Source organism: Atractosteus spatula, chromosome 8 (assembly GCF_055471065.1).
Source record: "Atractosteus spatula isolate fAtrSpa1 chromosome 8, fAtrSpa1.hap1, whole genome shotgun sequence".
Taxonomy (NCBI): Eukaryota; Metazoa; Chordata; class Actinopteri; order Semionotiformes; family Lepisosteidae; genus Atractosteus; species Atractosteus spatula.
The window spans coordinates 43,789,810-43,814,657 of NC_142713.1; the positions used below are offsets into that span (position 1 = coordinate 43,789,810).

At 36.4% G+C, this 24,848-nt stretch overlaps 1 protein-coding gene across 1 annotated transcript in view; it reads right to left on the reverse strand.

Annotated features, from left to right (window-relative positions):
* The window catches only part of cadps2 (calcium dependent secretion activator 2), a 300,507-nt gene that overhangs the window by 197,212 nt on the left and 78,447 nt on the right, over positions 1-24,848 (reverse strand). The window lies entirely within an intron of this gene.

Here is a 24,848-nt window from a genome sequence, read left to right on the forward strand (position 1 = left end):
AGCAGTACAGGTGGCAGATCTGAAATAATCTCTCAGATGGACCAGTCTGATGTGTCAGTCTTACTCTGGTGTGGTTACTTGAGGTCGACCGGATCTTGGACAGTCATCTGTCCTGCCGGTCTGCTGAAACCTTCTCTACAGTGGAGCGGCTTACTCCATAGTGTCCGGCAACGCTGCCCTGAGCATGCCAATGGCCCTCTCCCTTGCTTCTGGTGACATTCAAGGCATTATAGAATGCACAGAAAACTGTCAAATGTGGCCTTTTTCTTGCAGTGGCATAAGCTTTGAATTAAGGCCTTTTTAAAGGTGACCTGATCAGGCACTGTTTCACTTGAACCTTGTTCGTAAAAGTGCACCTAACGAGCTTTTATGTGATTGGCAAGTTGCAATGCCTTACTTCACACGCTGTATTGCTGGTCCTGGGGCTTAAAACAAATTGACAACTTTTTGTGAAAGTACATAAACTATAGTATTCTCGTTCCAGAAAATGTTGTTTCTTTTTTCCATCAGTATATATACAGTAGTATAGCGGGTTTGTTTGTTTTTTTAGTTTATGTGCATCACTTAACTGCATATGCCTTACTAATGATCTTGGTATACTGGTTGCTTAGCTGGGGCTAAAAGTCTGTGAGAAATTCTGTACACTAATGGGAGAGTCGGTCATTCTCCAGGACACCTAAAAATGACTGAAATAACTTGTGCTCCATTCAAGTCTCCTCAGTTATGTCCAGTAACTCAATAACTAAGTTTTTTAAAATGTCATATTTAGTAAAAGTCTGTTATTTGGTTTTCAGTGTCTATTTCATCCCTGTTTTCTTATAAAAATATGTAAAAAGTGCAGAACACAGTTACATTCCTAATTATTAAATATACAATGCTAAATACTGTAGTTCATGGGTTTGTGTATATTTAAGACGGGGTAACATGACTGTAAAAAATGTTAGAACCGGTATCATTTTTGTACTTCTTATAACCTTCCGTGTATGTATTTATTAATGTGTGACTATACCTTTAGGACCAGATATTTGTGCTTCAGAGCCTTCACATGCAAATGTGATAAAAGGCACAAAGGTTTTCAAGTTTTAATCACACTAAAAGGCTCAATGAAAGAAGGAACACTTTCCAGTAAGTTTGATGGATGGAACATGAAAATGAACATGTGACTTTTGAACTTTCTTACAAGAAAAATGTTTACAAATGATACAAACAGAATACATCCATTCTAATATCTACAGAGGTTACATTGCTATAGTGATTCAGTTTCTAAATTTATAAATACAGAGTTAGCACCTAAAACATGCTCTCACATTCAGTATGTACTGTATAGTGATCCACACAAGTGCAAACAAAAATCAAACAACTTTAAAATCATTTAGAAACATACAAAAAATTGTTTGACAAAAACAAATATTTTGTAACTTTACTTCAAGCAAATACCTGGAATACCATATGGCAATGTTTTAAGGGCAATAAATTAAGCACACAAGCAGCAAGAAATGGCTCATGTGTCATGGTATTCTGGAGCAGCTAGTATGTCACAGGGAGAGAAACAATTAAAGCCTGAACAGAGCAACAGATGGCAATGAATACCATCCTGGTGCCAAATGTAATGAAGAGGAACTAAAACACTACAGAATCTGAATCCTTAAATTCCCAAAGTACAAAAAAGCTTCTAAAATAAAGGTTTAAATTGTACATTACCAACTTGTACTCTGATTTGCATTTTTTTTGCATGTCTTAAAAAAGCACCAGTCATTTTCTAGTTACTAAGCTGTAAGGTTATATAGCCTGAAATGCCAGTTTCTGGATAAGTCAAAATGCACTGCAGCATAAAATACAGACGAGAATGACTTTTGCAATATCAGTTCTGTACCTACTGTAATATACAGAAGAATCTATTTACTAGAATTGTGTTATAGGTAGTGTAGGTGGCAAAATAGTTTAGAGGGTGATGGGTATTCAAAACATCTATACTGCTTATCCCATGTTTCAATAATCTTTTGGCCAGTGTACTAGTGTCACACTCAGGTTTTGTTTATCATCAAAACATTTATTTTAATGTATTTTAATTATTTTAAATTACTTAAAAATTACCCTTACATTAAAATATTTTCCTTGAACTTGTATTACGTAAATAATTTATAGCACCTTGTCCAAGATGTTTTTTGCCTTCTTTACTATAAATTTGAGCTGTTTAAAAGCAACAGGTATAGGCTTCACAGCCAAAACATTGTGTTTTCTCTCTTCTCTTTTCAGCATGGAATAAACCTATTACTTGTTCCTTACCATAGTGTTTTCCCACTCAGAATAACAAGAGACAGAAAACTAAATGAATGGGTAAAAAGACAAACAAGAAAACGAGACTTCATTGGAAAAGTGATCAGCCTACAATGCATCATTCTAAACAGCCTCTAATGCCGATATCCCCCATTTATAGCCCTTAAAGATGTTAGAAATGTTAGATGTACTATAAATATTAAGAAAATATTTAATTTGCCCTTTTGACATACATTGGTTTTATTAACTCTTTGCTACTTACGTGTAGGTCCTTCATTTATTTAAACAATAACAAAGGCTCACTGTGTTTTTCACATTGCTGGTTACTTTTCTAAAAGCCCCACAGACATATTGCAAACTCCTTTTTTAAAGTGTAGTGCCATTCTTTACTTATAGTTCCAAATGGTTTTGAATATCTCGTTTTTCTAAGGATCATGCAGTCAGCTGGGAGTTTTCCTCTACAAATTAGCATTTTGTCATGAAGTCCTTTGATAAAAGGTGATTTAAAAAACATCTATCCAGCTGTATCGTATTATTTTGCCATCTAGATGGTTATAGGATACACACATTTAATACTTGTTTCAACAGACACATCACTCTTGGAATTACCACAATGGTGCTAAAATAAAAATATATATAATACAAACATAAAGGAATAAAGGACAATACTCAAATTCTAAATAGCCAAGAGGCTATAGTAGCAGTACTGACTGATCTAGATGATCTCCTTTACTTTAATGTCCCACAGGCTTATAGGTGGTCTGATCAGTAGGCAGGTCATTTCACAAGTTTCCAAGGGGAATATCAGAGACAAGCGGAATGGCATACTCTCATTAGTAAACTTTCATTTCTCTCATTAGTAAACTTTATCTCTTATGTTTAGAGAAAGAAAGGAAAGCTTTACCGAACCACACTTGAATGTAGTCAATGACCAGGGTTTCATGTTTGTACTCCTGAAGATGGAGCCGAGTTTCAGAGACTCACTGTCATGTTTGCCCCTTTCCTGGGGAAGACCTCTCAGTCTGGGAACCACCATTTTAGAAGATGACTTGAGGAGATGAAAATGCATTGTGTAGTTCAATGGAGGATGGTGTGCAATCATAGATCTTAAAATTTGTAAGCAGAATAAAATCAAATAAAGTACTAAATGTTTAAATAGCATTTAAGAAATATTCCCAGAAGAACACAGCTTTTAAAAAGTCCAGCTTAAGCATGTACAAGGTACTGTAGATAATTGGCCTCGATTAGATTTTTTATTAGTACTCTGATGCAAATCAGTAGTAAAGAGTAATATTTTATCTTAATATGAATTCGTGAAAACACAATTTAAACAAGTCTACTACTTAAAGCACATAAATTACCTTCATCAATATAATTTAAATTGAAAAGGAATGTGAATAGAGTCTTTACATTACTTTGAGTTTGTGTATTTAAAATGATGTCAGTGGACTTCTGGAGTGTTGCTCCAAGCACAGATTGATTTCCAGACATCAATATCAGTAAAACAGGGGACCATGAAAACTCCTGTAGGTCTGCAGTGATATCTGGAGGGATATACCTCTCCCCAGCCATGTTTCTCATCTTAAAAATTTCCATAAATGTGATACTACACAGTAATCTTAATATCACTGCAGTCAGATTTGTCTTAATTCATTTAACTCCAGATAATCCATGAGAGTTACATTTATTCACACCCTTTCAGCTCTCTTCTGAAGGAATGTTATAAATTTTATAAAAACAAACAAACTGCTTATCCTTTAGTTTTCTAACTGCTTCTAACCCTGGCAAATGGAAGCATACCAGGGGGCATCTATAGGTCAGTGGAAAAGTACAGCTCATGTCTTAAATGTAGTAAAAAGGGAAGTCGAATGTCTTATTTTGCGAATGTAAGCAATAACAAAAGTCTTAATAAGAAGTTGTTTTTCTCTACCCGACTTAACTGAAAACTAATGGTTCGTTTTAGGGATTAGGTAATCTTTGTTAAAGGTAGGAAGCTTGTCTGTTACTGTGTATAAAAAGCACAGTGCAACATCTTTCGGGGAGACTGGTTTTGATAAGCTACTCTCCCACTTGCAAGCGTAATAAAAAGCTCTTCTTTCACCAACATCCGAATTCTGTTATTTTAATGTTTCTACACCTCTAACTGGGATTGCCCAGAAAATGCGATGCCTCATGCCTCCTGCAGGAGCTTTAGAGCTTTAGGCACTACAGAGGGGATATTTACAGTATGAAGATTCCTCTATGTAGAATTCTTCTGGGTCCTTCAGATGCTTTGGTTTCCATTAGTGAAATCTTGCATTTGTATCACCAATGTTCAGTTGGATTCAGGACTGGAGATTGAGTTATTTTTTACTGTTTTTATACATTATGTAGACGAGAATACTGAATAATCTACTACATGCCTTCTGCTTTTTTTGCTTGTCTAATATATTAATTTCCAACATTTATAAAAAGGTGTTAAACTTTACACTGTCGAAGTGAAGGTGAATATTTCTTAAAATTGTATTTTTGCCTAACTACAGTAAAGGAAATCCTCTCAACATTAAATGGACCTACCAATTAGGTTGAAAGGTTAATTGCCTTTGTTAGAGATAATCCATAGATTGGTACCAGAAACAGATAGAGATGAAAAAGAAAAGGGACCAGATTTTAGAAAAGCAGTACAAGTTTGTACAAGTTTCATAGAAACATGACCATGCAAACAGCATTCTGGTGAATCACAAGGTGAGCAATAATGTTTCTTGTGTGTGCGTTTGTCTGTGTGTACCTTGTGATGGATTGGCATCCCTTGTGACCACTGCTTGCCAGGTTAGGAGCTTGCTCCCTGTGACCACATACTAGATAAAACTGTTAGAAAATAGATGGTAACTTAAAGGTGCCATACAGAGAAGGGCAGCTATGTTGTATATACTGCACATTGGGGCAAGCTGACCACAGTATAAAGGTGCTTTTAAAAAGGTTAAAAGCAATGGCCTAAAGGAGAAACATATACCTGGTTTTGTCAGATCAGTATCAGCTCTCACCTAAGTACAGTAGAAAAGACAGCAAATGGTGCTTCAGAGACTATTAAACAAATAAATTAAAGAACTGTAGAAATGTAATAAATGTACAGGTATTACTGTACAAGATCCTGACTTTTATTCAACAGGCATAACCAAATGAAATCATTGTCTATCAAATAAAAAATAAGCACATCTGCTAAAAGACTGACTACAACTGCAATGTATTTTAAAGAATCAGTGCACATGACAATCTATTTCTAAGTTTATGTCAATGTGTAAAAGACTGAACCTGGTCAATGCAAACTAACAAAACTACATATGCAGCTTATAGACACAGTACAGTATCTAAAAACAGAAAGGCAAATATATTCCTGTTATATGACCTCCTGTTACAGTTTTCCCCATGGCATTCCACATTAAAATTCTACAGACCAATAATAATGGCATAATGATCAAAAAGAGCACTACGGTTCTGCTTAATTAAATTACCATCTAGGACAGGGATAGCTTAACAGTGAGCCTTCAGATTAATTCTATTCAAGTACCTAGTTCTTTCCATACCTCTAATTGATGCTGATGAAAAATCACTGTGAAAATTAAAAATTATATAGGAATAGAATGCTGAAATGCCACAAAACACAGAAGCCAAGATCTACTTCTGTAGTCTTGGATAGAAAGCTGTTTAAACAAATTTACCCAATCAAATCAGCCAAGAGAATATTACAATAGCCAAGACATGGAAAAATTAAATGGACAAAGATACAAGCAAGCAGAGGTAAGATTCTTTTCCCAATGGGTTGTGGGAGTAAGGGACAAGCTGCCTAACCATGTTACTGAAGCCTGGCTTCATTCAAGAAGCATCTCATACCCAAATGGCCTCTTTTCATTTGTAATTTTTTATTATTATAGAGAAATAACTTAAGAAACACAGAATCAGACTTAACAATGGAAGAGACGTGAAACAAAGGAAAGAATAGGATCAAAAACGATATTGCAATTGGAGAAGAATTAAAATGGCAATTGTAAAACAGAATAAAGCAAATACATCAACAGCTTGCTAAAGCCAAACTGCCCCACCACATTACCTGCCTCAACGCAACTTTGCAACACATTCTTAGATTTCTTTAGCTCCAAGATTGACAATATCCGGCATCACATTCTCTCCACTATGCATATCATTTCCATACCTCCTCCCTCCTTATCCAACTTTTCTGGTTCCCTTCTCTCCAGTTTCTCTCTTCTTGACTCAGCATCCCTCAATAAACTACTGTAGTTACACATATGAAACCTACCACATCTGTTTTAGATCCCATTCCCACCACTTTATTTCAGTCCTGTTTCTCTTCTCTCTGTCCCATTGTCCTCAATATTATACATGAATCCAATGGTCCTCAAAACTGCTGCCATTACTCCCGTGCCAAAAAAAGCCTAACACGGCTCTCGACAATCTTTTTGCCCCAGCTCCAAATTACCCTTTCTTGCAAAAATCTAGAATGTGCTGTCACATTTCAGTTACATAACCACCTCAAGACAAATGACCTTTTCAAACCCCTCCAATCTGGCTTCCGTCAACTTCACAGCATGGAAACTGCTCTGGTCAAAGTCACTAATGATCTTCTAATACATTCCGATTCTGATTCTCTTTCTATACTCATCCTTCTTGATCTAAGTGCTGCTTTTGACACTGTTGACCATGACATCCTATTTTCTCATCTTGAGACTGCGTTTGGAGTCTCTGACACTGTTCTCAAATGGGTCAAGTCTTACCTCACTGATCGCTGTCACTTTGTCTCTCTTAATGGGCATAGGACTGAAATTGGTCTTGTTAAGTCTGGTGTTCCTCAGAGCTCAATACTGGGCCCCTTGCTCTTCAGCATTTACATGTTTCCACTTAGTCAGCTTTTAAGATCACATGGCCTCAGCTATCATTTCTATGCTGATGATACTCAAATATACATCCATACCAAACCTGACACTGATGTGACTGTCTCTATTCTATCTAATTGCATCTCTGACATAAAAACTTGGATGACTCAAAATTTCCTTTTTCTTAACTGTGACAAGATTGAAGTCATGCTTATTGGCACCCCCATCAACTTCATAAAGCCAATCCTGTCACCCTATCTGTAGATGGTTCTGTACTTGAGTTTCAGTCTAAACTGAAAAACCTTGGAGTGATATTCGATTCTGGATTAACATTCGACCCACATGTGCAGCATATTGTCAAAACATCTTTTTTTCACCTCAGAAATATCGCTTGACTACGCCCTATGCTATCACTAACTGTGGCTGGATAGCTGATCAACACATTTGTGTACTTTTGAATTGACTACTGTAATGCTCTACTCGCTGGGGTATCTAAATCTACTTTGAACAAACTGCAGTATGTCCAAAATTCAGCAGCTAGAATCCTGACCAGGTCTAGTGCAAGTGATCACATTACTCCTATCCTGGATTCCTTGCACTGGCTTCCTGTCAAATTCCGTGTTGACTTTAAAGTCCTCATGCTCATCTATAAGGCACTGCATGGCTTGGCACCTCAATACCTGTCTGAACTATTATCGCCCTACTCCCCAACTCGCAATCTTCGCTCTTCTTACTGTCCCCCAAGCCCATCTACATTGTATGGGTGACAGGGCCTTCTCCTGTTATGCCCCCAAGCTCTGTAACTCTCTGCCCAAGGATATCAGAGAGTCACCTTCTCTTAACTCATTCAAATCCAGACTCAAAACCTTCTTCTTTCTCATCCTCAGTCTTCTATGTATATAGTAATTGTTTTATCTTATGTATTCTTTTTATTTATTGTTGTTGACATTCTGTACAGCTCTTTGAGAAGCCACCTTAAAAGGGGTTATATAAAATAAAGTTTACTATTATTACATAACAAATACAAAATCAGTATTCCTCCTGATCTGTGTTAAGTTCTGCACTATTATTACTTGCTAATCTTTTTTCGCTAAGATAAACAGACTGCACATATATTGAAGATGGACTATTATGTACTCCAGTAGCTCAAGAAGATACAATAGCTGCGTCAGCATGCGTAGGCTGCAAAACAAAAAGTAAAGGTTTATTCCAATCCTGAAAAGAAACACAATGTTTTGGCTGTAGAGCCTTCTTCAGAGTGAGAAAGAGAAGGAAGTCAGCAGCTGATATATCATAGGAGAACAAAAGCCAGGTGGTATGAAGTCAAGAGGTGAAGAGAGGTGTGAAGTTGAATCCTGCAAATTAATAGAGAGGTTTAGAAGGAAAAGATTCTGTTGGTGAGAGAAGGGGGAAGGTGTGATCCTAGTTTCATGATAATTTTGGTTTCAGGTTTCTGCAATAGGAGTCAAGAAACCCTTCTTTGAGAGATCAGTGCGATTATGGCCGTTAGAGGTGAAATGAGAAACTATGGGCTTGGAGAAATTGTGATCCTCATATCTCTAACATGTTCTCTGAAGCTGTCTCCCAGTCTCCTTCCTGTTTCCCCAATGTAGATAGCTGGGCTTCTGCAAGAGATGCAGTAAATAAGGTTGCTGGAGGTACAAGATGTCGTCTGAGTGATCATCAAACCAGCGGACAAAGGAGGCGCTGTTGTGGTGTGGCAAAATGACCTATATATTAATGAAGCCTCCAGACAACTAACCAGCACTTCCTCCTACCGTCCTCTCCAACAGGATCCTACCACTGACTACCAAACGGAATTGGTATCCATCATCTCTCTTCTTATCAGAAGCAAGGAGCTCCCCCAGGAGGCGAACCGTCTCATAGTTGAACATCCCCAGGTATCCCAATTCTACCTCCTCCCCAAAATCCACAAACCAAACACCCCTGGATGCCCCATCGTCTCAGCATGCAACTGTCCTATAACTCACTTCTTCTGCAGGCAATACAACAATGACTGCGTCGGTACCGCCACATGCTCTAATGACCAGCTAGAGCACTTCCTGCATCACTTCACCAACTTCCACCTGTCCCTCAAATATACAGTTAACATATCTTCCACTACTTTTCCATTTCTAAACATAAACCTATTCATTACTCATCCTGTACCAACCACTCTGTACTTTGGTATATTACAAACTCACAGATTCACACAGCTATCTACTTTACAGTTAATTTCATCCCAAACAGACAAAAAATTCTCTCCCTTTTTCACAGTTCCCATGCTATTATGACTTTGCATTGACAACCAAGCACTCAAAATGCACTCTTTTTTCATCAACAGAGGATACCCCACCCATGTTACTGACAGTGCCCTCACCCAAGCCAAAAACAGCCCTCTGATCATCAACTCAGGAACTCCCGGTCTCGCAACAGCATTTCTTTGGTGCTTCCCTACCACCCTAACACACTTTCTATCCCCAGGACCATTAACGACAACTTTTCCATCTTACAGGATGATCCCTCCACCGGGTCCCTTTTTTTCTGACAGCCCCATCATCTCATATCGCCGACCACCTAATCTGCATAACTTTCTTGTTCACAGCTCCCTTGACCGCCCTAAGCAATCAGCCACAATAGGCACTTTCCCCTGCAACAGAACTCGCTGCATCACCTGCAAATATATATCTAACACCACACTCATTCGAGGCCCTTCAGGACAATTCCACATCACTCAGATGACATCTTGTACCTCCAGCAACCTTATGTACTGCATCTCTTGCAGAAAATGCCCACTTATCTACATTGGGGAAATAAGAAGGAGACTAGGAGACCACTTCAGATAACATGTTAGGGCTGTGAAGATCAAAGATCTTACGGCCATGATCACACTGATCTCTGTATTCTCAATGAAGGGTTTTTTAACTCCTATTGTAGAAAGACATCTGAAACCAAAATTATCTTGAAACTAAGGTCAAACCTTCCCCCTTCTCTCAACAACAGACTCGTTTCCTTCTAATCCTCTCTATTCATTTGCAGGTTTCGTCTTCACACCTCTCTTCACCTCTCTCTACTTCATACAACCTGAGTGCCCACTCTGCCTCCCCCTTCTCCTGCCTCCTCTACATTTCCAGCTTAAGTTCTCCTATGAAATATCAGCTACCGACTTCCCTCTCTTTCTCACACCCAAGGAAGGCTCCACAGCCGAAACATTGTGTTTCTTTACTTCTCTTTCCAGCATGGAATAAACCTTTACTTATTCCTTATTCTGAACTCCATTCCAATTTCACTGGTATAAAAAAGGAAGTCTACATATACCAAAAAGAACTGAAAATGGCACCCTGAGAGACACCTAAGAGAGCAGGGGAAGATCAAGATTTTTCTTTTGCAAATGATACAATATTTTCAATTATACAAGCAGGGTGTTATCGGAAGGAAATAAGAAGAAGGATAAAAACTAGCAAAGATGGAAATCTTTACATGCCAAGAGTACTCTACAATTTCTAAGCCTATGAAATATTTATGTGGTATGTCAAGGGTCGGCAAAAAAACAATAAAATATAGCTGTCTTCAAAGGTTTTGATAGATTTAACTAAATGCCGGAAAGCTCCTACTTAGTCTTGTTACAAATGTCAGGCAGCATCACTAATGAATTGGTCACCATGGGACTTCCTCTTTCCCTGCTGTTCCACTTAATTGGGGCTTAAAATCCAAGTCAATTATTTATTACCAACAGAGCGCAAGACTGTTCTTATTTCTAATATTTAAACATTAAGGACATATAAATGATAGTCTTTCATTGTATAAATAATGTCCAGGCATAGTCTATAGGCCAGGATTAATAGCAAGACATAAGATATCATCATTTATAATATAAGACTACAAAAACTGGTCATAAGAAAATAAGAATGGTTATAAATGACATGGAGCAATTTAGCCCATCTAGCCTAGGTATTTAGTATCTAATTGATCCAAAGGATCTCATCCACCTCAAACATATAAAATCAATTAGATTTAGAAAAAAAATGCTAAAGCTGTTAATGTATTGAATATAATTCAAGTCACTCTTCTATTTACTGTGAGCAAATTGAAGGTATGTACAGCATATCAGACCATGAGAAAGTCATATGCACTGCTGCTTCAATACTGTGGTACTGGGCAGCTCATCTTCAACCCCAGGTCAAAATCTTTCCTATAAGTTTAGACTGGGAGCAAACCATTTATGCACACATGATATCTATTTGTAAGAGGTATTTTTTCATTTTAGAAATATTTTGATTTCTAACTTGAATGCATCTTTAATAAGAGCTTTCATTCATTCTTTTATAAAATCAGTACAGTACATAGGAGTGACAAGTGACAAGTCTCATACAGTATGTTGGCTTTCTGATGCCTAGGCTGTAGACCTCCCTCAGTAACAGAGAAAATGAAAAGGCTCCGTGCCAGAACCATGGTGATCCAGTTGTCATAGTTCATGCAGGGACAAATGGCACAGAAATTAGCAGGCTGACAATTCTACAATACAAAGTTAAGGATGCACTCTGGCATTCTCAAGATATGTGTCCGTGCCACATGAGAACACAGTAAAGTAAGAGGAAATATGGTGATTTTAACACTGAATGACTAAAAGAAGGAGTGAAAAAGGTTTAGGTATATGAGGCATTGGGGGTCTTTCGGCAACAGATGGCACCTATACAAACAGAGCTGTTGCACTTGAACCAGGGGACACAATCACATGTTGGGGAACCATATGTATAGAGGAACTGAGAAATACTTAAACTAGGGAACTGAGGGCAAGCTAACTCTGATGGGATCAGAAAATCCACACTAAGAAAATACCTAAAACAACTCATTTTCATAAATGTTTATAATTCAATGCTAGTAAAAGACATAAATATAGGAAATTGAAATAACTGCAATAGTAAGGAACAATGACATTGCATGACTATACAATACATGACAAGGAGAGGATGACAGGGTGGACTGTTAAGGGTGTGTCCTGCCTTGTAGCCACTGTGTGTCAGGAAAGACTCTGGCTCCCCCATGACCCTAAACTGGATGAAGCAGTTAGAGATGGGATAGATGGATGACAGGGTGAAATCTTTTTCAGAAACACAGGCAGGACGGAAGATAGAGGTTTGGCCCTATATTTAAAAAATAACTGAAGCAAGAGGGTGCAGACTGTTTAAAAAACAGTCTAGGCTAAACTGTACACTAAAAATTGTAAAGATTAATGAATAGGTAGAGCTACAGACAACCTAATGCAGACATAGGCAGAAGTGGTTTACTTTATAATGACACTAAGAAGCCATGTAGCAAAGCAGATGTGAAATTACTGGGAGATTTCAACTTATCACAGATAAATAGGGATATTGAAATAGTTTGCTTAATATGCAGTTTATAACAGCACAAACTTTGTGAACTTCCATATCTATTATACTTAATAGATATGCAAAAAGAACTGGGGAATTGTGAACATAATGGGATATATTTTTATACATTTTGATGTATACATTTAATCTCTACAACAAATTCTAGAAAAGCAAAGTATGATGGAATGAGGCAGAGCTCACAACATGGTGAGCGAAGAACAGATGGATACAGAGTCAAAAGAATAAGAAAGACCATTCTTCAAAAACATGATTAAAACTCAATCCATTTATCCCTAGAACAAGTAGTCCAATCATTGGAAAATATGATCTAAATGACTTTGTGAAATTACTGGAAAAAGTACAACAGAGACAGCACTCAATGGTGTGTAAAAGGGAACAAGAACTAAAGATAAAATAAAGATAAAAAAGTCAAAATAAAACAGTAAACCAAGTTCAGACATCTGAAAAACCTATTAGAACTGCCAAGAGAGAGTGGAAAAAAAATGAATTAGTGGCAAAAAATAACACAAAACATTTTTTTCCAGCTTTACTGATGACACCATAGTAAGTGGGATGATCAGCAATAATGATGTGTCTGCATAAACCAAAGAGGCAGTAGATCTGATAAAGTGGTATCATGACAACAACTAACCCTGAATGTCATGAAGACAAAAAAAACTAATTGTGGACTTCAGGAGAAGCAGAGCAAAACCTCCAAACCACATTGAAAGAGCATCAATGGAAATTGTTAGCTGTTTCATTTTCCTTGGCTTACAGATCTTCAAGACCTGGCTTGGTTCCCTCACAATACTGAAATCATTCTGAAAAAGACACAAGATCCATCACTTTCTGAGGCGCTGGAGAAAATGTGGGATGAGTAAGCAGTATAGACAGAATATTGCATGACACATGCACAATACTGCATGTCTTTTTGCATTACTCGCTTATGTGTTTATTTATTGTTGACTTCACCTTTCTATACACTGGGAGTACAAGAGCAAATAAGAATTTCAATGTACTTTTTTACAAATGGCAAATAATCTTTGACCTTGAACTCTGGCCTTACAACAGTAAAAAAATAATAAACAGCATGTGAGATAATAGGGGATAGGGGATCAATAACAGAAGACGAGAAAGGCATAGCAAAAACTATAAATAAACATTTCGCACTGGGTTTTACAACATAAGTCATGAACAATATGCCACATGTTATTGAACAGGTTTCATCAGTATTAAGTAATTTTAACATAACTGAGCTTCTAAGGGAACTAAATTCCCATAAATCACCATGTGCTGAAGGTGTTTTTGTTTTAATATAGGCATTTGGATTAAGAACTGGTTAACCAACAAGGTAACAGTGTGTCATTTTAAGGAGCACAACTTTTAATTGACAATCCATCATTTTTTAAAGTGCTATAAGTGGATGGAGTTGGTAATTATAATTTTGAGATATTAAAATGTTTTACAACTATGTTATAGCAAATATGTGTTCATGTTTGTGAAATAAATGCTTGAGAAAAAAATGTATCCCCTCTTTAAAGATAGCTGCAGACTGTTCTCAGAATTACAGTAATGTCAAACTTATCTGCTTCAGTGATAGGCTGTGTACTCTAAACTACACAGACTGGATGGAATATTTCCCAGAGGGATCACCTACAGTTTGTTCCAATGCAACAGAATTTTCAAAACAACAATATGCTCATTCAGGCAACACGACAGGACCTAGCAGTATGCAATTGCCTGTGGGCACCCAAAAGTCACCACTTCACTGAAGTACTGAACATGTACACTTGTAAATATACAGATAAGAAAATATTTTTATGTGCAAGGTACCTTTGAATATTTTTATGTCTATAAATATACAGATAGCAAAAAAGAACATAAAAGACATCAATGCTGTGATGAAACAGTAATAAAGGCTTAGATTAAAATAATACATCCTTCGAACATGTATTTTTATGTCTTTTGTTCAATTATATGTTTCTATGTTGTGAATTAATAAATGGATAGCAGGAGACTAGACCATAGCAGAAGACTAGATGTTGAGTTTTTTTTATCAAATACTCTTAATACTCAAATATAATAATAACATCAACAATAATTATGGTTATATTAATAATAATAATAATAATAATAATAATAATAATACAACTGACAGTAAAATGGAGAGTAACTATATTATTTATTTAATTCTTAAAAGCAAGTCTAATATGGTAGACTGTGGCCGATTCTCCAATAAGTTCCAAAGCATAGTGCTATAAATAAGAAGGCTTCAGTGGACAAGAAGTTAAAAATAGGTCAAAAACTGCTATCCTCCTAGGATTAATGTTAATTGATTACTACGTCTAAACCAAACTAATATTGTTGTATAATTACTGTGTGGTGTTTGGCAATGCAATAGTCCTCTATGAGTGTGATACATAAAAAACAGCATTTATTTTTATTTTCTAGTTTTTTTTTCAATCATTTGCAGCAATCTATTTTTTAAAAGCTGTAATTTCCCCAAATAGAATCCTAATTTGCATTGATTAGTCCACCTACAGAAGCTGAACAAGAGGTGTTGGAATTAACTATAGCAAAAATAATGGGTGCTTTCTGGGTATGAAAAACAAAAATGATATTTGAAAACAATAAAAGTAATTTGACTAATTTGTGCTTATTGTGTTTTGGTCTTATTCAGCTCTGTAGCAGCAGTTAAAGAAGAGTAATGGGAACACATTTTTAACATTTGAATTGTTTCCAAAATTGCTTAAATGATGGGTTATGACAATGAATGTGTATTCATGTTTGAGATTTAAAGGTAACTACGTGTGTATAAATTAGTAGTGCCACCAATAAATAAAACTGGTCTGTAACAGTAGATTTCAATGAATTTAAGGTAGACTTTAAAAATAGTGACTTTCTACTTATGATACTTGAGTACTGTTAAGAGACAATACTTCTATCAAGAAGAAAAAGCACCCATCATAATGAAGTGCTTTGAAAAACTACTTATTCCGCACATTAAAGCCAGCATTCCAAAAACACTGGATCCTCTACAGTTTGCCTATCGCACAAACCGCTCCACAGAGGATGCAATCTCCATAGCTTTACACACCACACTAACCCACCTGGATAAAAGGAACACCTATACAAGAATGCTGTTCATTGACTTCAGCTCAGCATTTAACACCATCATACCCATAAAACTTTCTACCAAACTCAGGGCTCTAGGTTTAGATACAACCCTCTGCAGCTGGATCCTAGACTTCCTCACCAGCAGACCCCAGACTGTCAGGATTGGCAACCTCATCTCCAACACACTCACCCTTAACACCGGTGCCCCTCAAGGCTGTGTGCTCAGCCCACTGCTTTACTCCCTGTTCACCCACGACTGTACTGCTAAGTTCAGCACAAACACCATCACCAAGTATGCTGACGATACCACAGTCGTGGGCTTGATCACTGACAACGACGAGACTGCCTACAGGGAGGAGATAAAACAACTCGCAGACTGGTGCCGAACCAACAACCTATGTCTCAACATCAGCAAAACCAAAGAGCTGATTGTTGACTTCAGAAGACAAGGAAAAGTTCACTCCCCCATCTACATAGAAGGGTCTGCAGTGGAGATGGTGAATAACTTCAAATTCCTAGGCGTTCACATCTCTAAGGACCTTACATGGACACTGAACACCTCCAGTCTCATCAAGAAGGCACAACAGCGGCTGTACTTCCTGAGAAGGCTGAAGAAAATACACCTACACCCACTGATCCTCACCAATTTCTACAGATGTACGGTGGAGAGCATACTGACCAGCTGCATCACAGTCTGGTACGGCAACTGCACCGCATCCGACCGTAAGGCACTACAGCGGGTGGTCAAAACTGCCCAATACATCATCGGCAGTGCCTTACCATCCATCCAGGAAATATACAACACCAGGAGTCTGAAAAAAGCCACCAAAATTATGTCTGACCCCACTCACCCTGGTCATAACTTGTTTGTTCCCCTACCATCTGGCAGAAGGTTCCGGTCACTCCAGTCACATACAACTAGACTCCAAAATAGCTTCTTCCCCAGAGCTGTCAAGTTGGTGACGCCCCCACTCCCTTCCACCTTATTATGATCTCTCCTAACATCCTCCTGTACCCACAACCACTGTACTCCTACACCACCACACACACATGTAAGCCAAAATTGTACTGTCCCCTCGATAGCCCAGTAAAATTGTAACAGGCATAATAATATTTAATATTTATTAATTAACCATACTTCTTTTAACCATACTATCCTTTTTTTTTTTTTTTTTTTTTTGCACTGTTCCAAGAATTACCTTGCACTGTTTTTGTCCTGTTAAATTTTCTCTGTTTGCGGAATTTTGCACAGTTTTCGATTACATGTTATTTATGTTATGTTATTACATGTTGTTACTGTTATTGCTATTGTGTAACTGTCTATTGTCTCATCTTCTGTCCTATTTATATACTGCACCTGAGTGACTAATGAGAAACACTTTTCATTATACTATGCACCTGTGTAAGTTTAATGACAATAAAGTTGAATTGAAAACATTTACTTACTTTTAGTTAATTACAGTACATAATTTTCAACAGTACTTTTACTTAAGTGACACTTAAGACCTTGGATACTTTTTGAATACTAGGAGGGCTGAAGGAGAAGTTTTCTTTCCTCCTGTAGTCATAGGTGGGATGAAAGCAAAATGCATAATTGATCCAAGAATCGTTTATTCCAAATCCAGAGGTTATATCAAGGAAGCATTTGTTAATAACAAATTTCAAAATAAATTAGCAAAAGCAGTGAATCAATTTCTAAAAAAGGCAATAGAATTATTTAATAAATAATATTATTTATTTCAATATACACATAGTAATAAATCAGTAACTCTTAACCTGCAGTAGAGTTTGCATGCATATTAATATTTTCTTGACAATTCTTTCAATTTAATGCAAATACATAATTAATTTTCAGATACCTTTAAACAAAAGTACATCACAGATATGACATATTAAAATCATTTATTGCTAGGACAAATATTTGGAATTCACTTAACCTTCTTATTGACCTCATTTTATGCTAGACTGCAGATGTTCTCAGAGACATGAAATCTACATTTGGAAGTTATTGCAAGACCTTGCCCCTAAGGCAAACATACACCACTTTACTATTCTGGCTTGAAATACATTTGAAGATATTTGAAAACCATTGGAAGATACTGTATCTCTAAAATGTTTTAAGATATCTCCAAATGCATTTCAGATGTCTTAAATAATATCGACTATATAATTATTTAAATACATCATAAAATACACTTATTTTAAACTTAGTGTCTTTGCATATTTCCAAATATTTGCTATCGATCTCCAAATTCTATTTTTGATGACAGTACAATATACATTGTTGATGGATTACCATCTACATTTCCTATAGAGATCTAAAAACCCCTTGATTAATATTATTTCCTTGTCCATTCAGAAAATATTGTGTGTGAGCGAGAACTGTGACATTTGGAACAGTGCAAAATGTATTATAATAAATCACACATATAGGAACAATATTATTATATGCAACAAATGAGATATACAATCAAAGAGAAATGTTGTTTTTTCCCCATATATAATCTACATAAAATAAGGAATCTGAGGTATAAAATCAGCAAAACATATACAACTACAACAATGGTATCACAGAGGGTCTACAGGTCAGCAAACATCAGTCTGAGTATTTTTTTCCTTGACCCAGCCAAAGGAAAATACTACAATGAATGCAAATCAACAAACAAATTTAAAGCATGTATTGGAAAACTAAAGCAGTGAGAAGGAAACATGAGCACACATATATCACCATGAATTATAACATTTAGACTTTTTTTCCTTTTTTTTCTTCAAACATGATTGGTCCCCTGGGAAATAAGGCTAAAGGCATTATTTAATCACTGACGTGTTTGCAGACTTTAATTCCAAGATAAGCTAATGCCTGCTAAACTGCAAATGAGCCCTTAAGGTTTTGAACATGGAACTAATTTAGATATTACAACATTAAATACTACCTTTAATAATTTATTCTGTAAGAGTTCTCCTAGTTTCACTATTAGAAAATACTATTAATATTATTTCTACAACTTAATTCTTGAGTTGTTACAAAAAGCTACTAGGTCAGAATTTTTGCTTCAAATTCACCACCTGAATGAGGAATCTTGTAGAGAATGGTATACAGTATTTATTCTGAAATCTTGTGACCCTACTATTGCACAAAGTGGCCATTTAAATTAATTGTTTGACTTTTCAAAGCAATTGTGTGCACCTTTTGGGGGGGGATTTTGCTTTGCAGTTTTTTTCCCATTTACATGATGTCTATTTTTGTCATGAAGCTTGAGTATTCCAAGATTTGTTGAAAAATATTCACTATAAAAAACTTCAAAACAACACTTTTTGTGAATACTTTTTCAAGAAACTTTATAGATGAGGAGAATACAAAAATACTTAAGATTGTCTAAAGACTGCAGTGAAGAATGGACCAGAAACCGCACGAAAATATCCTTATTATCCATAACAATCTAAAACATTCCAAACCTATTTTGAAGACTGTGTATGAGGTGTTTTTAATGCAAGCTCAAGCACCGACAGTCAGTGAGTGGTGTTGCTCAAGGGCACACAGGTGTGCGTTTGCATTTCATGTTTACCAGCCGAGATCTGCTTATTTCTAAATGCAAATAAAGGTTGCATATGATTGAGCTCCCACTGGTAAGACAACATGAGTAGTGATGGGTACAGGGCACATAAAGAACTAATAAGAACATCAAAGAAATAAAAAATCAATGTAATGAAAAGCATGTTTTGTATGATAAAAGTAGGACATTTTATGAATCATATTTTTTTCCATTTTAAACTATCCCCACTTCCACAATCGTGGAGTGGCTGATTCTTAGTTCTGGGACACTAAATGAATTACCATGAGCATGTTTAAGTAAAGCAATCAGCTGTTCAGGATAAACTCTAAAGGGGAGGTATTTCACTCTTCATTACATGTAACAACATAGTAATTTAGAAATTGGAAAATCAATTTTAGACTCGTGCCATTTCAGGATTCATTTTTTTTATTTTAAAGAGATCTGTGATGTATTTTATAAAACTCTACAAAGTACAATATTTATTTATGCTAAAATAATTAAATTAATTAATCTTTGCCAAAACAATTTGCAAATGCATGCAATCCTGTAGTGTAAGATTATATACAGTATATATATTATTGTTGCTTAGATGCTAAAAGACACATTGTGCATGCATGCAGTAATTTAACAGTGTAATAGTGTGAGACTCAGTAGAAGTTTAATGTACTGACTTTTTACATGATTTCATATTTTCATAAATTATTAAATGTAAAGCAATATTTGAGGGAGCTGAGTTCCTGCTGTGCAAGGCATATGTACCACAGATACAGTATTTGCCCAGGCATACTTTAATTTAAAATTTAGGAATAAAAGCACCTAGATCGGCAAGTTTACTTACTAATCCTTCAGTCTTCAAAGCAAGGGCCTTAAGCATAATGTTTGCAAGGAAAAATTAAATTTTAATCCTCTGGGCAGCAAACACATCATGAAGTATACAGTATGCTAGAAAAATTACAAAATTATTTTGTTGAAAGAGAGTGATTTGCATGTTGTCCCACTTTATTGTTCAAAACAACATCAAAAGGAAAAGAAAGCTCAATATAAATTTGATAAGAAGTCAAAATGTTCTGTTTTTTCTTTAAAAATATGAAAAAATTTAGTGAGCCCGAAATAAAAAAAACAGAATGTTACTAAATTAAACTTGGATCAGGGTGGTATTAGTAAGAAAAATTCTATAAACATATATATACACAGGGAGCACAAGGAAACACGGTAGAAGAGCTACTGATGGTACTACAGTACTAGTACTGTCAAAGGAACGCCAGATTCAGAGGAACCAGTTGGAGTGCCTTAACCACCTGCTGCTGTGCTGAACATTGAGAGGACAGCTAGAACAGCACAACAGGAAGAAACGAAGCAAGAGACAGTGTCAGCCCTGGGAACTGCAAACCTGCCAGAAGGGTCCCAGAGCTTGTGAAAACGAAGAATGAGTTCTCGGTTTTGTTTGAAAAAATGGACTTGTGAAACAATACTGTATAAAAAGGAAAATCTGCAGTAGCAGTTTTAGCTTTCAGTTTGGTGTTTTAGAGTTAGATTGCCTCCCTCATAGGGAATGGGAAAATGTGACATTTTCACTTCATCATTATAATGGATGAAGTGCAATGATGTGCAATGCCCTGTTCTGATCCAGATTTTTTCTGTTCCTTACCTTGGGCAAACAAACAGACCAACGCCGTACTGGGTTTTAGAGAACCCCAAAATGATCTTTTCTGCTTTTTCTATGCTAGAGGACAGAGTGTAAAATAGTCCAACTGAAGTGACCTGCAAAGCCATGTTTAAAAGAAAACAGCTGAAACCGTGTGACCAATGTTCAAAGTGTAAATAATAACTCAGACAAGTTAGACAAGTTGCTGGTTTTTGAACTACCTCCCCCAGAAAAGCCAAAAGTAATGACCAACCATCCTCTGTCTCCTGTTTAACTTAAGACAGACAATTGGTCAGATAGTGATTTCAAAACCAGGATATTGAGGCTGTATCTGCAATCTGAATGCAGGGCATTGCACCAGTAGAGAAAGGGCTAACAGAGAGCAAGTGATAGAGAATGACCAAAACCAAGAGCAAAAATAAAATTACGTATTTCAAGAGGAGGATTTTTATCCTGAAAGGGGCTTTGGATTTTATGTTGGTAAGTAGCGGAGCTGTCCGGCTAATATCGGAAAAAAACTTTACTTAGCTTGAGAGAGCTATGGTTTTGATTCTGTGGTTTTTTTCTGTTCCTTACCTTGGGCAAACAAACAGACCAACGCCGTACTGGGTTTTAGAGAACCCCAAAATGATCTTTTCTGCTTTTTCTATGCTAGAGGACAGAGTGTAAAATAGTCCAACTGAAGTGACCTGCAAAGCCATGTTTAAAAGAAAACAGCTGAAACCGTGTGACCAATGTTCAAAGTGTAAATAATAACTCATTCCACAGAACAATTGCACTGAACATGTTAAGTGTTTTCAATGCTCAGTGATTTTTAGAAACAACTTACAATCTACCGTATTGTAAACAGCTATGAGAGTAATACATTCTGAAAAATGTTACATATTTATTTAACCAATAATTGTGATTATCATGGTCATTTACAGATTACAGTTATAATAACTGAAAATTCCCTTATCACCGGTCCTAGATTATAATGGATGAAGTGCAATGATGTGCAATGCCCTGTTCTAATCCAGATTGAAGGTAGCCTACCAGAATGTGTAAGTATTTGTGTAATATTATCCGTCCCAACAACAGCCTTAACAGCTAAATGTGTAACCGCACCAAGTACAACTTCCATCCGACTGAACTGATAAAAAATATACTGTAAGGTTTAGCAAGTCACAAGATGGCAGTGTCAATCATAACACTTGCATGCACAGCTCTCTAGGAAATACTTTCCTGCACAGCACTGGTTGAACCCCAGTGACATGGTGTCCAGTGAATCATGTTACATTTATTGAGAAAGACTTTGTGATTTGTTCCTTTCTTCCACAATTCTTGTTCAACAGCCTCATAAAACTGAGGGACAGCTCAAACAATCTCATACGGTATGACCAGTCAAAATTGCATTCACTGACTTTCAACGTTTCCTTAATTTTTTAATAATGTAAATGAAACTGGATCAATACTCAAATCATATTGCTTACACTACACCCAGGCCATCTTAGTTTTATACTACACTAAACATTGAGCCTCCTGTGAAAAGAACAATGAGGCTTGTTAAACTATATCAGTACAGGGCAGGCTAGTATTACATATTGCATAACAAGATGAACAGAAATCCCCCTTGTATGCAATGTTAGTAAAAAACTGAATTAAGTGTCCTAGCCTGCAGTTGAGGGCATTAGTGTTCAGAAATGCATAGTGCATACTGTATGAGACAATGGAGGCCCTCTTGGCTTGTTTGAGCTGTGTCTCAGTTTGATGAGGCTGTTGAACAAGAATAGAAGCATGCCAACAAAATTACATCTCGTTACAAAGAAAATATTTCATAGGTCAAAAATAAAAAAGAGATTACTGTATGTCACATTCTCCTTAAATAGAAATAAAACATCTGATGTTTGTGTCCTTTTCACACGTAAATACTAATGCACCACTCAGCTTGAACAAAGTGCCCTGCGTATGGAAACCTAAACCATTTTAAATCAAAGCCACTAATAAACAGTTTTGAGGTGATACCACAATGTACTTTTAACAGGAACTACTTAATGCCATCATCAATGTGATCCCCTGATGAATTACCTCAGCAACATTCAACATAAAATAGATCATCAGGAAGAGAAAAAGAAACAGAACAGACATACACTCACTGCTGTCCAAAAGGTTCTTTATTTCTCTTAAGAGTCACAAAAGCCCTGAACCTATTTCGGAGTCAAAGGGTATACATGTTCACACACACACACAGGGACAACTTACAGACACCTGTCAACCTAACCAGCATGTCTTTAAAAAAATGGGAGGACAATGGACACTGTTTGCTCCCAGCAAACATGGATATTACATTTAAAATCCACATAAAAAGGCAATGCAGAATCTAGCTCAGGACTCCAGAGCTGTGAGGAAACAGCACTAACTATTTTCATATCTTTCTGATATCTCAAAACAAAGACACACAAAATATAGTACTGTTTATGGTGAGCATTTGTATTATAGGCATTTATACTGTTCTCCTCCCGCACTATCTGTGAATGAAAATAAAGAAAGAAGGAAGGCACATTTCAGTATTTAATCACACTGTGCAGCCTCTAGCTTTTTTAGCCAATAGTAAATTCATTTATAGCAAATTAAGCTTCTTCTCTGAAGAAAATACAACAGACCGTACTTTATACAGTCTATAGAGCATCTACAAGTTCTTTCAAAATTTTCACCTTTTGTTGCTTTATGGCTAGGAGGTAAAATGCATTAAACAGTTCTATTATTTATCTACATATCCTACACCAAAACTTCCAAGTAAACATGTTTTCTTTAAGAAAATGAACTAAAAATAAAAAATCTAAATAGCTAAGTTGGATAATTTTCACCTTCTTTGTAATCCTAAATGAGCTCATGTGTAACCAACTGCCTCCAAAATCACACTCCAAGTTAACTGGTCTCAACCTGCGTTAAATTCTGGTGATTTACATTACTTCGGCACAAATTCAGCAAAAACCCAACCATGAGCACCAAGGAGGTTTCAGAAGAACTGAGGGGACAAAGTTGCGCAAAGGCACAGATAAGGGGATGGGTACTATATGAAAAGGCTTTGAATATCCCTTGGCGTATAAGGAAGATGATCATTAAGAAGTGAAGGTACTGTATGTTGTAACAGAAAGAATAAGGTTCTGGATCCCGAGATGAAGTTAAACAGCTGAGTTTATTGCATGCAAGGAACAATAAAGCCGAAGTCTTGTTTCCCGCAAGAAACAGCAAAACCAAAATATCGTTCGAAGTGCTGGTACAAACTTTAGGTTTATATATCCTTTCCTTTCCACTTCTGACATCACTATTATTATGGTAAAGGGGGAAGGTCATGTGTTTGGCCAGTTTACAGCTTTTTGTCCACATGGTCAGGGATTAAGTCCCCAGGGAGTTTCCCAGCTCGCATCTGGAATCCTTATCAGTTAACCCCCTTCCTGCCATAAACTCCAGCCTTAAAAGTCTAATCTTCATGCAAAAAGGACTTAAAATTAACCCCATCTTCACATCTTACTTCATGTATATGGCACCATCAAGACCATGCCTGGATCAGGCCTTCTGTAGTGTTACATTAAGCATTTCATAGAATTCAAAACAAATTTAAAAATAGCGATTCTCTTTCTGTTACATAAATGCTGTCATTAGCTTAAATTTATAGTGTTCATCATTTATAAGAAAACTAACTATTCCAACCACAATGTACAGTATGGATTGTACAGTGTTATTGTAAAGAATACCTTGACACTTAGTGTTTTGGCAACTGTAGTAATCATTTCATTTTAAAATTCAAATTGAGATTGTTAAACTTATTATATTTAAATAAGAGTGCTTGTTAAAAGAACAAGTGGACAGTATCTTGATATGAATTGCATACCTCTCTTTTTATTGGAAGCTCTGGATTTTTACCAGCATTTCACTGACTGCACAGTCGCAGTCTACAGTCTGGCTTGATACTATAGATGAAGAGATTATTGTTATACAAAATGTATGATGTGACATAAGTAAAAATGTATAA